At 42.5% G+C, this 6,329-nt stretch overlaps 1 protein-coding gene across 1 annotated transcript in view; it reads left to right on the forward strand.

The window, feature by feature from the left end:
• LOC101856158 (potassium voltage-gated channel protein Shal) overlaps positions 1-6,329 on the forward strand; it is a 187,575-nt gene that overhangs the window by 28,582 nt on the left and 152,664 nt on the right. The window lies entirely within an intron of this gene.

Genomic DNA, 6,329 nt, shown 5'->3' on the forward strand with positions numbered 1-6,329 from the left:
AGAGAGAGAGAGAGAGAGAGAGAGAGAGAGAGAGAAATCAGTCGTATACAAAGGCTGGACGGAACACAGCGCAGACCTCTCATCAAGACAAGACACGCATGTTTACACAACCGCCGCATCGTCATGCAAGTCCAATCAACAACATCACCAGCAACAACACCACCATCACCACCACTACCAACAACAACAACAGCACCAACCTGCACCAACAATAGCACCAACCCATAACGACAATGACACCACCACTAACAGCAACACCACCATTACCACCAACAATAAAAGCATGAACACCACCACCAACAACAACAACAACAGCAACAGTAGCACCAACTCACAACAACCATGACACCACCACTTACATCAGCAGCAGCAACAATTTCACCACAGCCACTACCACCACCACAACCAACAACAACAACAACAACATTGACAACAAGAGCAACAATAACAACAACAACAATGAGAGCAACATCATCATCCCCAACTACAACAACAACAACAACAACAACAACAGTAACAACAAACAACAGCAACAGCAACAACAACAACTACAGCAACAACAAAAACAAGAGCAAGAGCAACAACAAGAACATCACACACAGACCATACAAAAAGCTCTGTGTTTTGGCCTCCCAGGAAGCTGGGCAGAAAGAGCTTCTTCCCTTTCTAAAACTAGTAATACCAGGAATCGACCACTGTTGATAGTCCATGTATCGAGCCTTATGTCTGTCAATCAATACGTAAATATTTCATATCTGTAGCGACCACGGACCGTCCTTGCTGCATGCAAGATACCTCCAGGTCTAAAGGGGAAAAGGCTTGTCTCTGTCTGTCTAAAGGGAATTCAGATCTTTGATGTAAAGCTTTTCACTAATAAGTAATATTGTGCATACATAAAAATTATTCTGATATTCTGCCATCATTATCACCGTCATCATCACCATTTACATCATCATCATCATCATTATCATCATCGTCGTCGTTGTTGTCGTCGTCATATTCATCATCAGCAGCAACAGCAGCACCAGCAGCATTGTTGAAAAAGCAGAGTAGGTAGGGAGAGTCTTGATTAATTATCAGCCAGAAAATATAATTAAGAATTATCATCATCATCATCATCATCATCATCATCATCATCATCATCATCATCATCATCACCATCATCATCATCATCATCATCATCATCATCATTTCATGCAACAGAAATGAGTTTGATTCAAGACAGGGAAGTCAGTTGTATGTAGTTTCTCCGCCTGTCCGTTCGGATTCTGTGTTCCACTGAATCTTTGCAGGCACTGACAGACAGACAGAGTTGAATAACTCAGCCTCCTTAAAAACTAAAACTCTTTGATGGGGGCGTAAGACAAGTTACAATCATTCTACAGTCACGCATTATTGATGTTGTTTTTATCCATTCCCATCGCTTAATATCTTTTTTATTTATTTCAGTGAGTCATAGTGAGTCATCTTCTTAAACATTTTTATTCTTAAGTATCCCTGGGACATAAAATGAATACCACCTCCGCAACTACCCATTCGACATGAAAAAACTGTCTCACCAGAAGGGTTTACAATTTCGTTATTGGTGGTATGGTAAACGTAGACATACAGTAGACATAAAGAGCTCACAAAGTGCACATTACATTATGTTATGGTGTTTCAATGTGTTTCTAAAGAGGAAAAACACATGTGTGGTGCCTTCTTTGTTAATTGTTAATTTCATGTTGTAGATTTGTTTTTTCTTCCTTCTCCTATATTTTGTCTGGTGCTCAAACTTCCCCACATGAGAAATTGTGTTTCCCCTCTCAATTAGGGCGTTACACTCATTCTAAAATAAACTTTTACCATGTCACGAACTTAATGAGGTAAAAATGAGGTTGGGGGAGGATGCGTGTGTGGGGAGAGGAGGTGAAGAGGGGCAAGAGTGGGAGGGAGGGAGGTGGTGAGAATCTCCTAGCCTTGCTTGCGCTGACGGTGGAGTCTATTACTTAAGGTAGTCATGAATCTTTCAGAGTGAGACACGCTAACCTTTGCGGGGGAGCTAGCGAGGCAGAGAGAATACCGTATGAAGGAAGGCAGAGAAGCGAAGGTAAGATGAAACGACGTAAGTTATTGAACTGCTGATGGGGGTAAAGATGCCGCTGTTGTGGGGGTCTGGAAGGTGTTTAGAGGTGTTTCTGCAGGTGTTTCCTTTCCCCCGCCCCTACACTCACGCACACACAAACACTGACCGTTGAAATAGGGGCGGCGGTATTTTGTTTTGTTTTGTTTTTTGTTCGTTTGTTTGTTAGTTTGTTTCTTTGATCGTTTGTTTGTTTGTTTGTTTGTCGTTTGTTTAGGTTTCTATTTTGGGGGGAGGGGAAGCGAGACCCACTGTGCTTCACGAGGAGATGAAATCCTTCTTTGCTTTTGTTGTAAAAAAATAAAAGGGGGGCGGGCGTTGTTCTTAAGTGGCAATGCACGAGAATGGCAAATTGCAAGGACTAGGGACAATAGGTTTTGGGCCTCTACATTGAGTCCTATATCAATTCACGCTAACCTGAGCTGGAAAGAAAACGCAGTGACACAAGAATTGGCAATGATTTAATTGTGCAAATCTTGATTTGAGATTGGGTTGCATTCTGCATAATGCGTTATGTAAACTACTATAATTTTAGACTACAGTTGAACAGATCTCCATCTTCATTACTCCGAGCCTTAGGGAGAGGAAAACGGGAAGAGGAAGAAGAGATGCGATAGTAGTGAGACTGGCAGATAAAAAGACAGACAGACAGAAACATAAACAAGCAGACACGTAGACTTTTTTAGAGAGAGTGGGGGGGGGGAGGGGAGAGAGAGAGCGAGAGAGCGAGAGAGAGAGCGAGAGAGAGAGAGCGAGAGAGTGCTATGGATGTACGAATTCTGCGCATCATTGAGGGCCCCCAGCTGGATATTGACCAGTGTCTAGGTGTATCGATCACCTCTACTCCCACCATTTCAACCTCCCCATCCCACACCACCACCATTTGGGTATATTAGCGTCTGTGATGTAAGAGCAAAGCTCTTCGCTGAGTACGCGCAGTGCATGAGTTCGATTCCTACGTTGGAAGATATTGCATTGTATCTCTTCTCAGTCGGTCTGCTTAGAGCTGAGGTGTGCTCCACACACCCCGAGCTGTCTCAGGCAGGAAGGGTCGCTAACGTTTTGTAGATTTAACGCCCCTTACAACGCTGTAACTGTGAGCTTATTCAAGAGGTTGGAACTCCGAATTAAACGATCATGGCTGCAGTCTTTATAACCCCCTCCCCCCCCCCAAAAAAAAAACAAGCAACAACAACAACAAACCACGTTCAAAAACGCTCCTTTTGGGGATTCAAACTGGGGCTATCACTCATTACCGCAGTACAGCTTGATACCACCTGAGCTTATGGAGTGCCCCAGAAAGAGTCAATGCAGTTTGTTCTGGAATTATTTTCATTGCGTCGATTAGAACTTTATATCTAAGCCATTTTTCAACAAACCCAACAGCAAGAACTGGTTCCATCCAGAATCTTCATTGATCAGGAGAGTGGGAAAATAATCTTAAAACAGGCTGGTGTCTTGTGAGGCCCTGTGTCGTTAATTTCATCAGAGATCACAAACTTAAAAGGACTGTCCTTTCCTCATTGGATGTCCTAGATTTCATATTTATTTTGAAATCTCGATTGTTATATAATTGTATTTATAGAAGTTTTACGCCCCATCGACACCGTTTAGATCATTTAGGGGGTGGGTTGCTTGCCACAGCCTGTCAGGACCAACCGTGGCTGAGAGGGATACAGCGTCCATTGAGAGAGACGAAGAAATTCGATTATTTATTATTTTAAATTCTCCCCGACACGGGGAAGCAAAATCAGGTCTACTGAGTGCAACGGGGATGCGCCTAACCACGACTTCACTGTCGCTGTTCTTTTCTGTCAGGAACTCAGAAGATTCAATAAACTGAAACTGCTAATTATTTTGTCATTCTGCACATATTTTCCTTACCTACTCCTTCCGTGTGTGTGTTTTTATGCCCAATCTGAACCTCGTTTGAAGCCAGCTTTGCCGCCTCGCATCCTGTGTGCGTGCCCTTGTGCGTGTGTGTTTGTGTGTGTGTGTGTGTGTATGTGTGTGTGTGTGTGTGTGTGTGTGAGAGTGTGTGTGCTTATGAGTGTATAAATATATGTGTCTGTGTTTCTATGTCATGAGATAGTGTGTTTGCATTTGTTAGTTAGTCAGTGTTACTCTCTATGTCCCAGTATTATGTTGGGTGTGCATTTATGTGGGCACGATTGTGAATAGGTAATTGTAACCGTGTGTGTGCACACGTGTGTGTATACGTGTGGTTGTGGTGGTGGTGATGTTGGTGGTTTGTGTGTGTGTGTGTGTGTGTGTGTGTGTGTGTGTGTGTGTGTGTGTGCGCGCGCGCATGTGTGTGTCTGTGTGTGTGCATGTGTGCCTATGCATATGTATGGGTATGTGTGTGTGTGTGTGTGTGTGTGTGTGTTTGCATCTAAATGTGTACGTGTGTATCTGTTCCAGCTTGTACATAATTACGCGTGCACTATAGAATAACTGATCTCTAAGTCATGCGCTATAACCCGAGCCAGGAACTGACGGCACGGACCGCAGTAACACCAAAGTACCAGCACAGCCACAACAAACTATCTCCAGCGCCACCTGTTGTTGATATGCGTACACCGAGCTACGTCTCTCAGTGTTACCCATTTCCTGCGTCTATTTCTACACGCAGGGCGCATTTGAGACACGCTACAAAACAAACAGTCCTCGACCAAGAAAATGCCTGCCACTCTAAACAATAATTCGCGTGCGTTGCAGGGTGTGAGTCATTTCTGAACACCAAGGGAGCCTTTGCGAATAAAGAGAAAAGAAACGGAAGACGCGTATTAGTTTCTCCTTTTTGCAAATTATATCCGTAGCCTCCATGATGAAATATTTTCTACCATAAAATCATGAAATGTCTTCTTTTGAAGAGCGTGTCACTTTTCAATGGTGGATGAGCCCCCCTCATCCTTGTTTCCGCCACATACACAAACACATATTCCCACACATTCCCACCACAGAGTAGTATAAGATTTTTTTAAAGTAACATCGAGAAGTCTCCGCTATCCTCTTCTCCAGACAAACAGAAACGACTTGTCTTGATTACGTAATGTTAACAAGTGTAACAGGCCTCTGGCTAATCATAATTATAATTTGTTGTAAAAGTAAACTTGAGTCCTCCACCCCTTTAGAATTGACGTGACCAAGCATGTACATCTGGGGTCTCACCTCTCTGTAGGACCATAGTTAGGTCACCGTGACGTCATTTAATAATCTCTTCTTCAGGTGTCAGGTCTGGAGCAGACCTTGACGATCATGGTACCCCATTCTTTCTTGAACGTTTACAGATTACGTCGAAGGTCTTGTACTCTGGAGACCAAAATTTTATCGAAAAGTGTGTTAAATTCAGATAAAAATTAAAGCTGGGTCAGTTGTAATGTGATAACCCCTATGTTGCGTTCGTATTAGAGAGTCACGTAGACTGTGCTAGTAGGGCGCAAGCTCTAAAGAGACAAAAGTTCTAATTTTGAAACAAGCTAGTAGGGGGAAAGTATTAATAATGAAGCCTTTGTGTTAGGTAATAAAATACATCATTAAATCTTTAAAGTAGAGAGGACGTCAGCAATACTTTTTAAGAGCACTAAGAATAATAATATGAGCGCTCTGTAAGTTCTTCAGTGACTCATGAGTGAAGCCTAGTTCAGGCGTAATATAAAATGTGATATCTGCTTGGGGGTGAAAAACCCCCATGATGTTCTGATTAAAAAGAAGAAATCACAAAGATGACAGTATAGAAACAGAATAGCAAAGGTCTTTACAAATCTAAAAATACGTCAGACATATAAAAAAGAATAATAATGAGGCATATATAGCAGGTTATCTAGAGTGCCGTATGACAACGCATTGACACATATTCAGACACGGGTGATGTCAGCAGATTATGTGTCTACTTCATTGACCTTCTTTTACGTCAGATCTAAGTTTGTCGATGTGGTGTAATGGTGGGGACTCTTGTCTCGTGGTGTGCAGGTTATGTGCTCAATCCCTGCTGAATTTAAAGGGGTTTGTTCCTGAGGCAATTTGTATTTCTCTTCTCTTATTAGGTCAGTCCCATTGCGAACGGGAAAGGAATTGCCAGTGCCACTCCTGGTATTGCCCATCATCATCATCGTCATCATCATCATCATCATCATCATCATCATCATCATCATCATCATCATCATCATCATCATCATCATCATCATCATCATCATCATCATCATCC

Source organism: Aplysia californica, unplaced genomic scaffold (genome assembly GCF_000002075.1).
Source record: "Aplysia californica isolate F4 #8 unplaced genomic scaffold, AplCal3.0 scaffold00034, whole genome shotgun sequence".
Lineage (NCBI taxonomy): Eukaryota > Metazoa > Mollusca > Gastropoda > Aplysiida > Aplysiidae > Aplysia > Aplysia californica.